Source organism: Erinaceus europaeus, chromosome 21 (assembly GCF_950295315.1).
Source record: "Erinaceus europaeus chromosome 21, mEriEur2.1, whole genome shotgun sequence".
In the NCBI taxonomy this organism is placed as follows: domain Eukaryota; kingdom Metazoa; phylum Chordata; class Mammalia; order Eulipotyphla; family Erinaceidae; genus Erinaceus; species Erinaceus europaeus.
The window spans coordinates 36,040,015-36,060,228 of NC_080182.1; positions in this window are offsets into that span (position 1 = coordinate 36,040,015).

Consider the following 20,214-nt stretch of genomic DNA (forward strand, 5'->3'; position numbering starts at 1 on the left):
CTACTGAAAGAGCTACAGCAATATATTAACAGTAACACAATCATAGTAGGGGACTTCAACACCCCACTATCTCAACTTGACAGATCATCCAGGAAGAAAATCAGTAAAGACATAAGGGAGCTAAATGAAGAGATAGATAACCTAGAACTATTGGACATTTTCAGAGTCATTCAGAGCAAGTTGTGGTATATATACACAATGGAATAATACTCAGCTGTAAAAAATGGTGACTTCACCATTTTCAGCCGATCTTGGATGGACCTTGAAAAAATCATGTTGAGTGAAATAAGTCAGAAACAGAAGGATGAATATGGGATGATCTCACTCTCAGGCCGAAGTTGAAAAACAAGATTAGAAAAGAAAACACAAGTCGAACCTGAAATGGAATTGGAGTATTACACCAAAGTAAAAGACTCTGGGGTGGGTGGGAGAATACAGGTCCATGAAAAATGATGAATGAAATAGTGGGGGTTTTATTGCTAAATGGGAATCTGGGGAATGTTATGCATGTAAAAAAAAAAAAAAAAGAAGTAGAAACGCAAAGCAGAAATTGACTGAGTTTGAAGTATGGCACCAAAGTAAGAAAGCAGAAGTATACTAGAGTTTGCAGTGAGTACCTCCCTAATACTTCCTCTCCACTTTTCCAAGCTTTGGGTCCATGATTGCTCAACAATTTGTTTGGCTTTGTATGTTAACTCTCTTTTCAGTCACCAGGTTCCAGGTGTCATCAGGATGCCGGCCAGACTTCCCTGGATTGAAGACACCACCAATGTGTCCTGGAGCTCAGCTTCCCCAGAGACCCATCCTACTAGGGAAAGAGAGAGGCAGACTGGGAGTATGGACCGACCAGTCAACGCCCATGTTCAGCGAGGAAGCAATTACAGAAGCCAGACCTTCTACCTTCTGCAACCCTCAATGACCCTGGGTCCATGCTCCCAGAGGGATAGAGAATGGGAAAGCTATCGGGGGAGGGGGTGGGATATGGAGATTGGGCGGTGGGAATTGTGTGGAGTTGTACCCCTCCTACCCTATGGTTTTGTTAATTAATCCTTTCTTAAATTAAAAAAAAAAAAAAAATTCTGCAGGCCGGACAATAGTGCACAGTTAAGAGCATATGTTGCCATGCACAAGGACCCAAAGCCTCAGTCCTCTCCTTACCTGAGTCAAGAGTGATGATGAGGTTCTTCAGCTGTCTCTCCCTCTACTTCCCCCTTTCCTATCAGTATCTGTCTATCCAAAATATGATACATATTTTTTAAAACTCTGTAACAAGTGTATCTGAACAAATCCTAAAACTGGAGACCTGACTGGTCCAAGTAATTTAACAGCAAATAGGGCACTTAGCCTTGGAGGTGTTACTGGCCAAATTCCAGGGGTCTTATGTAAATCCACTCTACCCTTTCCTTTAGAGTACTGAATTAATGATTACAAAATTAAATTTTCAACCCCTGAGAAAAGTTAAATGTTAATACACACATTCTCTTTACTCTTTTGGGGAACCCAAAGGGAAAACCAGGAGTTAAGTAATAAATCAAGCAGCTGCAAAAACTGCAGTGCGATTCTCGGAGTGCTAGAGGTCTGCAAACATTCATCATTATTCACAATAACACACAGAAACTTTCCTTGGGAGTCGGGCAGTGGCGCAGCGGGTTAAGCGCACGTGAGGCAAAGCACAAGGACCTGTGTAAGGATCCCGGTTCGAGCCCCCGGCTCCCCACCTGCAGGGGGGGGGGGTCACTTCACAGGCGGTGAAGCAGGTGTGCAGGTGTCTCTTTCTCTCCTCCTCTCTGTCTTCCCCTCCTCTCTCCATTTCTCTCTGTCCTATCCAATAACGACGACATCAATAACAACAAGTACTACAACAATAAAACAACCAAAGCAACAAAAGGAAATAAATATTAAAAACAGAAAGAAACTTTCCTGACAATTCAACTTCTCAGGTTAATACTTCTGAAACACCTCTGAATCTAAATTACTTTTTGGCCTATATCCATCTGGTACAAGTGCTAGTAAGCAGTCACAAAGGTCAAGTAGAAAGTAGATATCAGTTGTTTTCTTTTTAAACTAATTTTGGTCTAATGTCCTAAAGCAAAAGCCTTTGAGAGTTTTCCACTAAATATAAAAAAAAAAAATCTACAACAATAAAACAAGGACAACAAAAGGGAATTAAAAAAAGTAAAGAAAAAAAATTTTTGAAGTCTGTTTGCCTGAAAACCACGCTCCCCATTCAATTTCTTTTTTAAAGAATATTTTATTTATTTATGAGAGATATAGGAGGAGAGAGAGAGAGAGAAAGAACCAGACATCACTCTGGTACATGTGCTGCTGGGGATTGAACTCAGAACTTCATGTTTGAGGGTCCAATGCTTTATCCACTGCGCCACCTCATGGACCACTCAATTTCTTTGTACTACCTTCTTGCAGTTTTTTTTTCTTCTGTAAGTCTGAGGACAGAGGGAAATACTCTGTGTAGTGTTCACTGTGCCACACTTCCTCAAGTCAGAAACCTTTTCTTGATGAAAAGCACAGTCTCTGTGCTATCCCAGATGCCTTTGCTTGATTTTATTTGTTATTGTCACCAGGATTATCTCTGGAGCTCAGTACCTGCATGATGAGTCCACTACTCCTGATGTTCATTTTTCTTTCTTTCTGTTTTCCTTTTTTTAATTTTGATAGGAGAGAAAATGAGTGGAGAGGAGGAGATAGAGAGGGAGAGAGGAAGAGAGACACCTGTAGCACTGATTTACTGCTCATGAACTTCCTACCTCCAGGTGGGAGCTGGGGAGTGGGGGTTCACACCAGGTCCTTGCCTGTGGTAATGTGTACATTCAACTAGGTGTCCCACCACTTGGCCCCTACATACCTTCCATACAGTGGCTTCAGGAAGCCCTGGATTCTATCCCTGGCATCACATTTAACAAAAGAGGGTGGAGGAGATAGAATAGTGGGTTAAATTGTGGAAAGAAAAAGGGAAACGGTCTAGTCAGATAAGCCCATTTATTTATTAATGAGGAGAGAGAGAAGGAACCAGAGCACCACTATGGCACTTGTGATGCCAGGAATTGAAATCAGGACCTCACCTTTGAGAGCCCAAGGATTTCTCCACTGTGCTACGTCCTGGGCTGCAGATAGGGTTTCTTGAATGGGATCAATTTCAGTCTTTTTCCTTTGTAACTCTACCTCCTTACCAGTGTCACATGCTGACAATCCAAGCTTTATCTTCCCAAATTACAAAGCAAACAGGTCTTCCAAGACCATCTGGATGGTAGCGCAGAGGATTAAGAGCACATGGAGCCAAGCGCAAAGACCAGAGTAATGATCCCAGTTCGAGCCCCTGGTTCCCCACCTGCAGGGAGATCGCTTCTTCTTCTTCTTCTAGCATTTGCCCTTCTTCCGTAGCCAGTCAACAGTGTCAGGTTGAGCCTGATGTAAAGTTTCGAGACCTCCTTTGAATCTGGAGAGGTGGCAGTCGTTGACTATGTGGGTCATAGTCTGTCTGTAGCCACAGGGGCAGTTCGGGTCGTCTCTGGCTCCCCAGCGATGGAACATAGCGGCGCACCGGCCATGGCCTGTTCGATAGCGATTGAGGAGGGCCCAATCATAACGTGCTAGGTCAAAGCCGGGTTGACGCTTGCAGGGGTCTGTGATGAGGTGTTTGTTCTTTACCTCAGCTGACTGCCAACTCTGTTTCCAAGAGTCTGGAACAGAGAAGTTCAGTGTAGGCGTAGGGGACCAGATTGGGTGACGAGACGTCAAGCGTTGGACAGGGTGGGCAAAGATATCCGCGTATATTGGCAGGTCCGGTCGAGCATAGACGTGGGAAATGAACTTAGATGATGCCGCATCCCGACGAATATCTGGCGGGGCGATGTTGCTAAGAACTGGCAGCCATGGAACCGGGGTGGAACGGATGGTTCCAGAAATTATCCTCATGGAGGAATATAATTTGGAATTGACCAAGTGGACATGGGGGCTACGGAACCATACTGGGGCACAGTATTCTGCAGTGGAATAGCATAATGCCAGAGATGATGATCGTAGGGTGGAAGTGCTCGCGCCCCATGAGGAGTTGGCCAGTCTTGCAATGATGTGATTCCTTGTGCCCACCTTTGCTGCAGTTTTTATGAGATGTTCATGAAATGACAGGGTGCGATCCAGAGTAACGCCAAGATAGACTGGCTGGGCTTCATGCTGGATTCTCGTAAAGTCAAGCTGCACATTAAGCTCACGCGAGGCCGAGGCATGGTGTAGATGGAAAACAGATGATACCGTTTTTGCAGTGCTAGGGATTAGTCGCCAATTTTACAGTAATCAGATATCAGAGACATGTCTTTCTTGAGTGTTTCCTCGAGGATGTCGAACTTGGATGCCTGAGTTGCACAGCAGATGTCATCGACGTAGATGAACTTCCTTGAAGAAGTTTCTGGAAGGTCATTGATGTAAATATTAAATAGCATAGGAGCCAGAACAGAGCCCTGGGGAAGGCCACTTGAGACAAGTCTCCATCTGCTAGACTTGTCACCCAGATGCACCCGGAATCTTCTGTTTTGGAGAAGAAACGATATAGTGTTGGCCACCCATGGAGGCAGGCATCTTGAGATCTTGACTAGGAGACCATGGTGCCAGACCGTGTCATAGGCTGCTGTGAGATCAACAAAGACAGCACCCGTCTTTAAATTCTTCTGGAATCCATTTTCAATGTAAGTTGAGAGGGCCAGGACTTGTTGGCAGGTAGATCTTCCTGGGCGGAAACCAGCTTGGGAGGGTGATAGGAATTTCTCTGTAAGAGGAGAAATACATGACAGAAGCAGCCTCTCAAGGAGTTTGTAACACATGGAGAGGAGAGAAATTGGTCTATAGCTGGTGTTGGGTCTTTCTTTGGTTTCAAAACTGCTATAATCTTCACACGACGCCAAACGTTGGGCATAGACTCAGATTCCAAGATGTGGGACAGGAATGTAGTGAGCCACTTCTTTGCTGCAGGGCCCAAGTTAAGAATGAGTTCTGGGGTGATGTTATCATAGCCAGCAGCCGTTCCCGATTTAACCTTCTTCAAAGCGTCTTCCAGTTCAGACAGTGTAAAGGGAGAGAGTTTTGGAGATGGACAAGATAAACGGAAGTGGGATGACCACTCATGGGAAATTTCTCTTTTCCAGACTGGGTCGATCTTAGCACATCCAACTTGAGTTAGGTGACTGGCCACTGAGTTTGGAGATATGGGAGGATGGGAGACAGTAGAGGATTGGCTACTGGCACCCAGACTATGAAGAAGCTTCCAGGCCTTCCTACTTGAGTGGGTGAAGTTCAGACTTTCCGTGAGTTGTTGCCAGCGGGCTTGGCGTGCTGCATCCAGGGAGGCGATGAGATGGTCGGCCACATCTGGGTCACCTGACTCATCATACTGCTTTAGTAGTTGCTCGCATTCAGCATCAAGACAAGGCATATAGTTAGCACATCTCCCACGAGGAATAGCTTGGGAAGTTGCTTTGAAGATGGCTTGGCGGAAGTGCCTGTAGGAATCTTCAGAGGGGATAGAGTTAATTGGAATTGCAGGAACAGATTTGTTGGTAAGATCACTGAACAGACGCCAGTTTGCTTTCCGAAAGTTCCATCTTAGTTTCTCCGAGCACAGAATCAGTGGGAGCTGGAGACCAATGTGGATGATAGCTGGGTGGTGATGACTGTGCGGGAAGATCTTGAGAACTTGTCTCGTAGCAGGAAAGGCTTGGCCGTTGACTGTGCTAATTCAGCACAGGTCGGGTGAGGAGTCTTTATTCCATCTAGCACTGTGAAAAGAGCCTGGCTGTTTGGGATCGTATAATAGGGAGAGGTCATTCGCTGAAGCCCAGTCGGCTAAGATAAAGCTGTCAGCACGAGTGGAGGAATATCTCCAGTCTTGGTGATGACTATTAAAGTCTCCAACATAAATGGCTGGGTGATTTGGGCTAGGCAGGACCTCATTATCCCATGAGGCACTGGGAGGCTTATATACATTGACGAGCTGAATAGTTCCAATAGTAATGGAGTCATAGAAGGTCAAAGAGGCCGTATGGTAAACGTCCGCAAGATACGATTTAGCGTAGATGGCTTGGCCGTGTTTAGGATGGAGATTATAGCATATTAAATCGAATTCACTGATGGTGAATCGAGCAGCTTCATCAACTGCTATATGTGTTTCTTGTAGGCAAATAACATCTGCCTGATGTTGTATCGCCAATTGACCAATAAGAACGTGTTTTGAAAGCTGTCAGGAGCTGCTTGTTGCTGGCTTTGAAAGTGACTGGGATCCATGTGGATTCAGTTGGCTAGGAAGGATCGTCAGTTTCCCCAATGAATGGGTACTCATGGGATGCACCACGGGAAGGTCGATCCAATGCAGGGAGATCTCTGAAGCAGTGAAGCAGGTCTGCAGGTGTTTATCTTTCTCTCCCTATGTCTGTCTTCCTCTCCTCTCTCCATTTCTCTCTGTCCTGTGTAACAACAGCAGCAATAACAACAAGGGCAACAAAATGGAGAAAATGGCCTCCAGGAGCAATAGATTCGTAGAGCAAGCACTGAGCCCCAGCGATAACCCTGGAGGCAAAAAATAAATAAATAAGAGAGAGAGAGACCATTTATTTTATTTATTTATTTAGATAGTTATGGGATTCCTCCCAGGGCCTCAGGTGTGTAAAACACTTGCTGTACCTGTGAGCTTCACCCATTTAATTTCCTTTTACTACCTCCTTGCAGTGTGTTTAAGTCCAAGGACGAAGGGACATACACTGTGTAGTGTTCACTGCTCCACACTTCTTCAAGTCAGAGACCTTTCTTGATAAAAAGCACAGCCTCTGTGCTATCCCAGATGCCCTTGTTTTACTTTATGTTATTGCCACCAGGATTATCTGCTGCTACTCCTCGGGCGGGGGCGGGAGGGGGGGTGCCGGGGAGCCCACCACCTAATATGGTCCACTTACTGGAATGGGGGGCACCTGGAGATGTTTATGTTTCTGCAGGTGTGGAGAGAAGTGTAGCTTGATTGCACATTCACAGGAAAGTCTGCCTTGCTCGACAACTGTCACTTAAAAAAAAGAAAAAGATTTACTTAGGACTCACACAAGGATCTCAGTGGGAGCCCCTGGTTCCCCACCTGCAGGTAAGAAAGTTAGAGGGAAGGGGAGATAGAGAGACGGAGAGACACTTGCAGACCTGCTTCGCTGTTCATGAGGCATTCTCCCAACAGGCAGGGAGCAGGGGCTTGAACCCAGATCCTTGCCCATGGTGATATGTGCACTTAACTGAGGGGGATCTAATCCCTTTATGCCATCATGGACCGGGACCCCAAAGAACTTGCAGACCCCCCTCCCCATTCCCTCTGGTTCCCTGCTTTGGTGCAACACACTTAACCAGAATTAGGGTTACCTCATATTCTTAACAGTGAGGGGAGACAATTTTGATGATGGCCCCTGGAAGCTAAGTTGGGCCAGATGGGAGGGGTGGGCATGAGAGTACAGGAGAGACTGTCAAAGTAATTTCAGAGGGAAAATTAAAACTCATCGATCACGTGGTAGGGAGGTTGGACCTACGGTGCATGGCCAACACAGGTTGCTCCCATATGCAGTGCCTCTCTCATCTCATAAAGATAAGCAAATATGGTTTTTAAAAAAATTGATAAAATATGGAGGAATATGTGGAAAACATCTGGCAAACAGTGATGGCTGTGGTGGGGTCTTTTCAATGAGCACCGTAACCAATGGTGATTTCCTTGTATTTATTTTTATTTATTTTATTTATTACTGGATAGAGACAGAAATTGAGAGGGGAGGGGAGGGGGAGATAGAGAGGGAGAGAGACAGTGGATGGGGGCAGATAGCATAATGGTTATACAAACAGACTGTCATTGCCTGAGGCTCCAAAGCCCCAGACTGAATCTCCCACACCACCATAAACCTGGGTCCTTGAGCACTGTAATCTGAGCACTTAACCAGGTGTGCTACAGCCTGGCCCCCATTTCCTTTCCTTTTATATATAGAAGGGAGGGGAGGGAGGGGGGATGGGGATGGGAGAGGTGGAGGGAGAGGTAGACCACAGCACTGAAGCTTCTTTCAATGCACTTCTTCTTCTAGCGTTTGCCCTTCTTCCGTAGCCAGTCAACAGCATCAGGTTGAGCCTGATGTAAAGTTTCGAGACCTCCTTTGAATCTGGAGAGGTGGCAGTCGTTGACTATGTGGGTCATAGTCTGTCTGTAGCTGCAGGGCCAGACTCAACTACGGGTCACACACGTGTCACCATCTAACTGGGTTATTCTGCCAGCCCACAGTGGTGCTTGTCACGTAATCAAAAGCTTCCAGAACTCTCCAGTGAGGGTGACGCAGGATGACGCAGGATTCTGTTGTCTATTAAAACCAGAGCTCCAGAATGGGAAGGTAACTTTGCAGTTTAGAAAGATCTATTCTCCATGATGGACTGCAGGATGTGTCGAGTCAGAGGGAGAGAAGACTCCTGGAATTGAGGCCACTTGGTGTCTTGACAGGGTTCATCCTGACAGCAAGAGATGGATCATTGGCCATGCTTGGCTCAGCCACCCTGAGGGTGGGGGCATTCTCCTAGCTTTCTTCTGATTTTTTTTTTTTTTTAACCAGAGCACTGTTCAGCTTTGGTTGATGGTGGATTGAACCTGGGACTTTGGAGCCTCAGGCATGAGAGTCTTTTTGCATAACCATTATGCTATCTACTCTCCTCCTCTCTTAGCTTCCAATTAAAGAAGTTGATATCAGCTGGGGATAGATAGCATAATGGTTATACAAAGAGACTCTCATGCCTTAGGCTCCAAAGTCCCAGGTTCAATCACCTGCAATGCCATAAGCCAGAGCTGAGTGGTGCTCTGGTAAAAAGTAAACAAAAAATACATATCCAAGGTAATAAAAATAAAGGTCTTTTCCTCATGTAAAAACAAAACAAAGCTGGTATCGTGCTGACAGGATTAACCTTGACAAAATTTCTGGATGGTTCTCAGTTTGCAGATAACCCATCCCAGCTGCCTTCAACCTAGTTACCATGCTTCCTTTGGGGAGACTAGTGACAATATCAGTAGGACTTCTTTTCCAGGACTTCCTTCATCTTCTTCTTCTAGCGTTTGCCCTTCTTCCGTAGCCAGTCAACAGCGTCAGGTTGAAAGCTGTCGGGAGCTGCTTGTTGCTGGCTTTGAAAGTGACTGGGATCCAGGTGGATTCAGTTGGCTAGGAAGGATTGTCAGTTTCCCCAATGAATGGGTACTCACGGGATGCACCACGAGAAGGTCGATCCAATGCGTCCCACTTCCTTCATAAAGGGACGGCAAAAGATCAAGTTTCTAGTGGAGTAGCTGAATGGAACTATGGGTTAGAATCTTTTTGTATTAGTTGAGACAGTAAATTCTTCCCCTCCACTTATTTATTTATTTGTTTGTTTGTTTTTATTAGATAGGACAGAGAGAGTGGACGGGGAGATAGACAGAAGGAGGGAAAGACAGACACCTGTGAACCTGCTTCACCACTAGTGAAGTGGACGTCCTGCAGGTGGGGAGCAGGGGCTCAAACCCAACTGCTTGTGCTTGGTAATATGTGCACTTAACCAAGTGTGCCACTGCCTGCTCCCTCCTCCTCCCTCTCCCCTTCTCTCCATCCTCCTCTTCACTGACTTTAAGAGGAAACCCTGAAAGCTCAACTGTGTGTGTGTGTGTGTGTGTGTGTGTGTGAGAGAGAGAGAGAGAGAGAGAGAGAGAGAGACATAGAGAGAGCGAGAGACACATTTGGGAAAAGGGATCCAAGGTATTTAAGGGTTGACTAGATCTCTGAAAGGTCTCTCTTGTCACCACAGCACATCTCGGCAAACGCACTGCTGCTCATCCAGTCTTGTCTGGGACCTTCAGCATCCTCCAGATCACAGAGACACAGTGAAGGGGGCCAGTTGGTGGCACACCTGGTTGAGCGCATATGTCACAGAGACACAGTGGAAATCTCTTCTTCTTCTTCTTCTTCTTCTTCTTCTTCTTTTTTTTTTTTTAAGATTTTATTTATTTATGAGAAAGATAGGAGGAGAGAGAAAGAACCAGACATCACTCTGGCACATGTGCTGCCGGGGATCGAACTTGGGACCTCATGCTTGAGAGTCCAAAGCTTTATCTCTGCACCACCTCCCGGACCACAGAAATCTCTTCTTTAGGAAGGACCATGGAGAGTTACCCCAAGTGGCAGGTAACCAGAACTACATTGGAACTGGATTGAAATTCCAGCTTTCCCATTTGTGAACTGACTTGGACAAGCTGTTTATTCCCTCTGAACCTCAGTACCACACCTGCAAAATAAGGAGGGTAACACCAGTGTCTTCCTATCAGACATCCTGGGGCTGAAATGAAATGTTATCTCTAGACGCACTGGCCCGTGAGAAACTGTACTGCCCCCAACTCCCTGTGCTCTTCTCTGCTCAGTGCCTCAAGCCTGAGGGGATCCAGTAGTCCACGCAAGAGATTTTCATCAGGTGTTTTTTTTTAAGTTTTTTTTTTAATTATTTATTTATTCCCTTTTGTTGCCCTTGTTGTTGTTATTATTGATGTTGTTGGATAGGACAGAGAGAAATGGAGAGAGGAGGGGAAGACAGAGGGGGGAGAGAAAGACAGACACCTGCAGACCTGCTTCACCACCTGTAAAGCGACTCTCCTGCAGGTGGGGAGCCGGGGGCTCGAACCAGGATCCTTATGGCCGGTCCTTGCACTTTGCGCCACCTGTGCTTAACCCACTGCACTACCGCCCGACTCCTTTATCAGGTGTTTTTTGTGTAAGTGAAATTGGCAAAGAATCAGCTGCAACAGTCCTCTGTGAAATTAGGGCTCTTTTTGTCAAAGTTTGATGTTATGTAAATGGAAACACTTTTAATTGCAACACCTCTTGTTAAATAACATCCTTTGTGGGCACAGCTCTTCCAAAAGTATGTCCATTTTGCCATCTGTACCACCCAGGTTCGAGCCCCACACCCTCTAGCACAGTGGAGGGTGGGGGTGGGGAGCTTTGGTGTATAAAAAGTCAACCTGGAGCCACAGCGATGATAAAAAAACAAAATAAACTAACACTTTGTGTGGCCTAGTGTGTGACATAGCAGATAGAGAACTGGACTCGCAAGCATGAGGTCCCAGGTTCAATTCCCAACATTACATATGCTGGAGTGAGGCTCTGATTTCTCTCTCTCTCTAGTAAAAGATCATGAAAATATTTTTAAATGCTTTGGATCTTCTTGCAAAGGCTGATCAGCTAAAACCACTCTTCTGAACTAAGAAATGATGAATCTACTCTCACCCCATATTCTGGCAGCAATGACTATCTGTCTCTTCTCTGCACCTGCCTGTAATTATTACCTGGGACCACAGGCCAGAGGCTGGGACCTGGGACTCAGTGGGCATATGTGTCTGGCTGGCACAAAGCTTTATGAATTAGAGCCAGCAGTTAAAACTCAGGCTGAGACCATCCAGAAATTCAGATTTCTCTTCTTGGCTAGAGCCCTGAGGAGCTGTGAGCAGTGACCAGCCCTCAGAACCCCAGGCACATCAGCTCACCCCAGCCTACTACACACAGAACACCCCACTGCTCTTCAGCACCTTGTGGTAAGGTGATAAGGGGATGCTGGTTGCCTCTCTCTCTCTCTCTCTCTCTCTCTCTCGCTTTCTCTCTCTCCATCTGTCTCTCTCTTTCTCCATCTCTCCCTCTCTTCCCTAGCTCCCAGTCAGGGCATGGAGCAAGTTGGAAGGCATTTTTTTTCAACTTCTTTTTGTTGTATTTATTTATTTATTTATTATTGGGTAGAGACAGAGAGACACTGAGAGGGAAGGGGGAGATACAGAGGGAGAGAGACAGAGAGACACCTGCAGACCTGCTTCACCACTCATGAAGTTTTCCCCCTGCAGGTGGGGACCAGGGGCTTGAACCTGGGTCCTTGTGCACTGTAATGTGAGCACTTAACCAGGTGTGCCACCATCTGGCCCCATTTTTTTTCAACTTAAAAAAAAATTATTTATTCATTGGATAGAAACAGAGAAATTGTGTGGGAAGGGGAGGGGAGAGAGGGAGGGAGAGAGAGAGAGAGAGGTTGAGAGAGAGAGAGAGAGAGAGCTGCAGCTCTGCTTTACAGTTTGCAAAGTTTCCCCCTGCAAGTGAGGACTGGGGGCTTGAACCCAGACCCTTGCACATGGTAATGTGTGCAATTAGCCAGCTGCACTGCTACCTGGTTCTAGTGGAAGAGAATTTTAAAATAGCCTTCAAACCTTCCAGCAACCATCTGTTCCCCAAAACGACTAGTTCTCAAGCTCAGGGAGCAGTAGAAGGAGTCCTTTGAAAGGGACCAGGGCCTCCACAGTCAAGAGGCATCTATTTAGATTTGTGGTAAGTGACATCAGCCTGTTGCCAAATTGTCTTGCACTGTGGCTGCTCTTCCCTCTAATAAGAACCTTGATTTTGACCTAAATTGAATTAAATGCAAGTCTCTTGACCTAGAGGAATGGCAGGCCAGAGCACTTAAAGAACCCAGAAGAGCTATTCAATGCTGGTCTGTGGGCTTAAAGGACCTACAGACATTCAGAATGGTCTGCGAAGCCTCAGGACATAAAAAGTATTCCATTAAAAAGAAAAATGCGGGGGCTGGATGTTGGTGCTTCCAGGAGAGGAGTGTGCACCAGGACCTGGATTCAAGCCAAGCCCCCGGTCCCCACCTGCAGAGGGAGGGACGCTTCACAAGCAGCGAAGCAGTGCTTCTCTCTCCTTCTCTATCACCCCCACCCCCCACCCCCGCCTTTTCAATTTCTTTCTTTCTCTACGAAAAAGTAAAAGGGGTGGGGTGGGGAGAAAAGGCAGCCAGGAGCAGTGGGTTCATCATGCAGGCACTGAACCCAAGCGATAATGCTGGTGGCAATCAAATAAAAAGAAAAGAAAAAATCTGTTTGGTGTACTGCATAACAGACTGCACGCACAACTCTAGAATGGACTGTTGACCAGAAAAGGTGTGTGTATGCCTCTGGAAGATAAATCATTGTCTCCTGTGGCCAAGCTTGGATTAACCAAGAGTTAAGTCCTGTCAGCTTCGCACTCACTTCCTATTCCACGGGTTTCTAAGTTGAGGCAAGGAAGGAAATACGCAAGCCAGAAGCTTTTCATTGTTCACAGATGATCTGCACAGGAAAAGGGCCGCTAAAATAAATCAACTTTATCAGGGGAACCAAAATTCATATGAAAAGTGGGGGAAGTGGGAGTCTTATTGGGATGTGGCCTGCAGAATGAAACTTAAGATCATGAAAATGTTTGTATGTCTTAAAAAGCTGGCAGAGGGGTGTCAGCAGGTTAAGCGCAGGTGGTGCAAAGTTCAAGGACTGGCGTAAGGATCCCGGTTCAAGCCCCCGGCTCCCCACCTGCAGGGGGGTCGCTTCACAGGCGGTGAAGCAGGTCTGCAGGTGTCTGTCTTTCTCTCCCCTTCTCTGTCTTCCCCTCCTCTCTCCGTTTCTCTATCCAACAATAATGACATCAATAACAGCAACAATGATAACTACAACAATAAAAAACAAGGGCAAGAAAAAGCGAATAATAAATAAATATTTTAAAAAAGAGAATGACTCTTGACATTTCTTCTTCTAAAGGTTTACCTGTTTATTTGAGAGAGATTAGAGCACCACAAAGCTCCAGCACACGGTGTTACAGAGGATGAAGAGGAAGGTATGCCCTGTGCTCTATCACTGAGGTATCTCTCTGGCCCCGGGTCTTGAGATTCTGAGTTGAAATGTGGTTGAATGATGCTGCCATGTATTGAGTGAGGTACAAGGAAGACTGAGGACCTGGTCTGGGATCAGGAAATGTGTTCTTCATTTCCTAAGTCTGAGAGGCCACTAAGCACTCAAGAGCAGATGTCAAGTAGATGGTAGGTCGTGCATCCGAAGGTCAGACCACGGAAAGTTTAGAGTCAACCACTTGGAGATGGCATTTAAAGCCCAGGGCCCCAAAGGGACCCCTTGGGAAAGAGGAGCTCCTGGAGGCAAGAAGACCAGGACAAACTCTGGAGCACATCAACTTAAGGCTGTATCTTGGAAGAGAAGCCTGGTAAGAGCCTGACAATCAGCTCATTCTTACAATAGCAGCAACAAGTGTAAAGGTGCCATCGGCTGTCTGAGATTTATTCATTCCGTGGGGATATGAGGGTGGAGAACACCACTCAGCTATGCCTTACGCAGTGCTTGGGACCGAGATCAACCTGGGACCCCAGCCATGCACACCCTGTGCTCTCCCCCTGAACTGTGTTCCAGGTCACAAGGATTTTTTTTTTTTTTGCATAGTCTTCCTGTTAAAGATGGTGTGATGGGGGGGGGGGGCAGTGGCATATAGTTAAGTGCACATAGTACTAAGCTTAAGGACTTACCCAAGGATCCAGGTTCGAGCCCCTGGCTCCTCATCTGCAGGAGGGAAGTTTCACAGGCGATGAAGCAGGTCTGCAAGTGTCTATCTTTCTCTCTCCCCTCCTCTCACAATTTATCTCTGTCCTATTCAACAAGATGGAAAAAATGGCCACCAGGAGTGGTGGATTTGTAGTGCCGACACTGCGCCCCAGCAATAACCCTGGAGGCAAAAGAAAAAAAATGGTGTGATAAGACCAGGGGATAGTTTACATGGTAGAAGATGCACCTTACCTGCTTCAGTTGTGAGCACCGCATGGGAGAAGCCCAGTAGGTTGGTACACTAGTACTGTGGTGTGCACCGTCACACATATGAAACTCAGGTGTCACATAAAAAAGACATAATAACATGAAATCCTTCAATTAACATTTGACTTTCACAGGCCAATCAATCACAAACCGTTTAGTTTGGGGAAGGGGATATTGGAGGCGTTTGTTAATTTTCTCAGGAACTACTTTCTCCCTTTAATATTTGAAACATTCCCATTTGAAGGGTAGTTGGGCCTCACCCTGGAGAAATTCTATAGTTTCTCTGACCTAGTACTGCCATCTCCTCGTTCATCAATGACTTTGCAAAGGACCAGCGCAGTTCCCCTGCACCACTTTCCCAATCTTGAAATCTTGCTCATTTTGCAATGCCCGCTGTTTCACTTTGCCATCAGCTTTGATGTTATTTGCATCGGATTTTCCCTGTGTTATTGTGGCCTGACGGCTAAAGAGAAAAATGGACACTTTGACCCAATGAATGGGAGCAAAAGCTTGGCTTTGAGGAGAAGGCATGTTTGTCTATTAATGATCAACACTGATTGCACATGATAATGTTAGTTCCCTAAGGGGTGGGGGGTATCTACCACTTGGCTAAGTGTGGTTTGGTGACTAGTTGAGCAACAGTGGCGTGGTATTTTGAGGGGCATACCAGCTTCCCACATGCACCCTGACTGCAGATGACAACGGAGACCTAGAAACAGGCGGATACATGTGGTGGGGAAGATCTAGATTCCCCAGACCCCCAGGCAAACCTGAGTCCCTGAACTGTTGTTACCTAGGATACAAATGAAATTCTATTTGTGGAGCCCAGGAGATAGCTCTCCCAGGAGATATTGTGCTTTACAAAGAGTAAGGACCTGGGTTCGAGCCTCAGGTACCACGTGGGGCCACCATGCCTGACAGGTGATGTGGTGGTGTCTCTTCCTCTCTCTCCGGACTTTTGGTCCATCTCTACCTTAAATTAAAACAAACAAACAAACAAAAAGAGTCCACTAGAAGCAATGGAATTGTGCAGGCCAGACATTCAAAACTTAGCTGTATAAATAAAGTGTCATTGTATTTAGTCACTGAATGTTTTGGCCTATTTTTATTGTGGCTTAACCTCTCCTGAAGAAGACACTATTTAAAGCCCAGGAGGTGACGTAATGGTTACAGCACTAGATTTGCTTATGTGAGGGCCTGAGTTTAATCCCCGGCATCACATATGCCAGAATATTGCTCTGGTTCTTTCTCTCTCATTACTACTTAAGTCTTTCTTAAAGAAAAAACAAACAGATGCTAAATAAAAGAATACATTATTCTACACAACTGTAACTGTAGGAATGACATCATGACTACACAGCACTGAGGGAGCCCTTAGACATTTCAGCAAGATGCTGAACTGTGTCTTGAGATCTTCCAGTGTCAGGCCTGAGAACCACAGCTGGTGACTAACCCAAGTCACATAAGTGACAACGAGTGGAGCAGCAAGACCCAAAAGCTACAGATGCTTCTCTTTGGGCTGTGTTACTCTCTGTTCTGTCCTTCTCAACATCTGTAGAAATGACTCAGACAGATATAGAGAAAGCATGCTTCTCAAAGCTTAGGGAGCTAGCTAGTCGTCTGTCCCTGGAGGTGTGCAAATAGGTTAGTCATATCATATCACAGCTATTGAGTCTCACCCTGAGAGGCAAGCAATTTCATATCACTGCTTATGCTGCCACTCAGTAGAAGCAGAGGGAGGAGAGACAGACAGTTGTCTGTGCTTTAAGACCAAGTGACAAATATAATTCAAACCAGTATAAGCTGAGGAAGAGGAGTTGACAGTGGGGTGGGAAATGATTGGTGTAAAAAAATCCAAGGCAAGGGGCCAGGTGGTGCACTGGGTTAAGCTCACACATTACAATGCACAAAGGAGCTGGGTTCAAGCCCCTAGGCCCTATCTGCTGGGGAGAAGCTTCACAAGTAGTGAAACAGGGCTGCAGGTGTCTTCCTGTCCCTTTCCCCTCTCTCTCTCCCCCTCCCCCCTCAATTTCTCTCTGTCTCTATCTAGTAATAAATAAATAAAGGTTTAAAAAATTAAAATAGTGGTCTGAGAGGTGGCGCAGTGGTAAAGCTTTGGACACTCGTGCATGAGGTCCCGAGTTTGATCCCCAGCAGCACATGTGCCAGAGAGATGTCTGGTTCTTTCTCTCTCCTCCTATCTTTCGCATAAATTAAAATCTTTTTAAAAAATAAGTAAAATAATAAAAATCCAAGGCAATACTGCCTTCAAGCACAGCCACATCCAGAGACCCACCTCAACCTCTCTGTCTCTCCTCCCTGCACATCCAGAGACCCGCCTCAACCTCTCTGTCTCTCCTCCCTGCACATCCAGAGACCCGCCTCAACCTCTCTGTCTCTCCTCCCTGCACATCCAGAGACCCGCCTCAACCTCTCTGTCTCTCCTCCCTGCACATCCAGAGACCCGCCTCAACCTCTCTGTCTCTCCTCCCTGCACATCCAGAGACCCGCCTCAACCTCTCTGTCTCTCCTCCGTGCACATCCAGAGACCCGCCTCAACCTCTCTGTCTCTCCTCCCTGCACATCCAGAGACCCGCCTCAACCTCTCTGTCTCTCCTCCCTGCACATCCAGAGACCCACCTCAACCTCTCTGTCTCTCCTCCGTGCACATCCAGAGACCCACCTCAACCTCTCTGTCTCTCCTCCCTGCACATCCAGAGACCCGCCTCAACCTCTCTGTCTCTCCTCCCTGCACATCCAGAGACCCGCCTCAACCTCTCTGTCTCTCCTCCGTGCACATCCAGAGACCCGCCTCAACCTCTCTGTCTCTCCTCCCTGCACATCCAGAGACCCGCCTCAACCTCTCTGTCTCTCCTCCGTGCACATCCAGAGACCCGCCTCAACCTCTCTGTCTCTCCTCCCTGCACATCCAGAGACCCGCCTCAACCTCTCTGTCTCTCCTCCCTGCACATCCAGAGACCCGCCTCAACCTCTCTGTCTCTCCTCCGTGCACATCCAGAGACCCGCCTCAACCTCTCTGTCTCTCCTCCCTGCACATCCAGAGACCCACCTCAACCTCTCTGTCTCTCCTCCGTGCACATCCAGAGACCCGCCTCAACCTCTCTGTCTCTCCTTCCTGCACATCCAGAGACCCACCTCAACCTCTCTGTCTCTCCTCCGTGCACATCCAGAGACCCACCTCAACCTCTCTGTCTCTCCTCCCTGCACATCCAGAGACCCACCTCAACCTCTCTGTCTCTCCTCCCTGCACATCCAGAGACCCGCCTCAACCTCTCTGTCTCTCCTCCGTGCACATCCAGAGACCCGCCTCAACCTCTCTGTCTCTCCTCCCTGCACATCCAGAGACCCACCTCAACCTCTCTGTCTCTCCTCCCTGCACATCCAGAGACCCGCCTCAACCTCTCTGTCTCTCCTCCCTGCACATCCAGAGACCCGCCTCAACCTCTCTGTCTCTCCTCCCTGCCCACCTCCCCCTTCTAGTGGACAGCTGGGCACCAGGAGCTCTGTCTTTGAGTTAAACTAGCTTCACAAATGCAACCAAGAGCCTCTCCTTATGAATAATTCCGAGACTGACTCCATCTGACTTGGCCGTCATTATACATTAATCCTGTGGTCCAGGTGAAGGAGGGATGAGGAGACGATGGGTTCAGCAATCAGAGAGGTGGTCCAATGGGTAGAGAGCATTCCTTCCACAAGTGAGGCCCTGGGTTTTCTCCCCAGCACCACATATACTGGAGCAATGCTTGTTCTCTACTCTCTGTCTCTGTCTCTCCCTCTCTCTCTCTATTTTTCATGAATGCTTTCTCCTTTTCTCTCATAAAATAAAGATGGGAGGGGAGGAGACAAGGATGTTTTGTCATGGACTGAAGGAAAGAAAAGGTGACTTTCCAAAAATCAAACTAACAGACCCGTCAAAGAAAAAATCTTGAAGGGCTATAGATGAAGCTGAATGATAAAAAAGCCCAGGCAAGTGAGACGTAGGAGAGATGCGCTCCAGGCAGAAGGGACAGCTGGTGCCAGGGGAGGAATGAGTCAGATGGCTGAGAACAGAAAGTTCAGTGCTCCAGTGGTCTGTTGCTGCAAACAAAGCACGAAGCCTAATGGCGTAAGGGAATAGCCAAGTTCTTGCTCTAGGTTCTGTGACATGATGGGGTTTAGCTGGGTGGTTTCTGCTCATGTGATTCTAGCTGACTGTACTTCTCTGCAGGCACGACTCAGCTGGGAAGTCCTAGATGGCTCACTTGTGTGGTTAACGTCTGGTGCCGGAGGCTGGGGCTCAACTCAAACCATAGCCTGGAACTCCTTGCTTCTCCTCCACATAGTCTCTCTGTGTGGCTTTTGTTTTATTACAGCATAATTTCTGGTTTCCTAAAGAGAAAATATAAGATGTCGGGGGCCAGCCCCAGCAGGTAATTAGGGTAACCTGAAAGAGGAGGGGCGTCGGCACAGAATGAGGAAGAATGAAAGTGAGTTGATGCTGAATCAAGCTCCAGCAGACGTCTCTGTCTTACTCAGGCAGAACTGTATTTTTATAGTCTCATAAGGCTTAGATCATTAAAACAAACATCACCAAGGCTTTGATTATTAAAACAAAAATCACCAAGGCTTTGGTCACTAATACAAAAATCACCAAAGCTTTGGTCACTAATACAAAAATCACCAAGGCTTTGATTATTAATATATAAATCACCAAGGCTTTGGTCACTAATACATATATCACCAAGGCTTTGATTACTAAAACAAAAATCACCAAGTAAGAACAGCACAGGTAGGGAACACCTCCTGCTTTGTGGAACATTCACATTCCAGGGGCACTTTCCTCCCTAGAGATCACATCACAGTTTCTATTGTTGTTGTTGTTGTTGTTGTTGTTGTTATTCCTGTAACTGTGTGCTGGGCAGATGTCCTGTCGATTAAGATGAATATTCTACCTGTATGTTTATGCCATTCTCTTGCCCCTATGCATCAGAAGCCAATGGTTCATAGAAAGTTCAAACTTGTTATGTTCCTAGGGGCCTTAAACAAAGTGAACAGCCCATTTTTCATAAAATCTGTTCCCTTGTTTGATCAAGAAGTTTTGTTTTGTTTCTCACTGAGAAGGCACCAAGGTGGTGCTGACCTGACCAGCCTCTCCATAAAGTTAAGCTCTCTAGCTGGAATCCATCTTCTGTGTGTGCTCACTACGTGACCTAGGTTCTCGTGTACTATTCCTGCATGAGGAAGTGAGAGCATTGTGGTGGATGGTAGATTAAAAGGCCCATTGTATCGAGGCAGGTACCAGAATTTCCCATTTATTAATTACGCTATGTAAGGTGGCCCCTCCACTGTGGGAAGCACCAATCTTTCTCTATATTTTAGAGGGAATACTAAAGGAAGTGGTGTAGACAAAAGGAAAAACAGTTTTTCCTATTGGAGCCTCCTGAAAAATTCTGCATCACTGATATTGCTTGTTCCATTATGATCAATCTTACAGAGTGCAGTGCAGGTTTTGTCATTACTTTAGT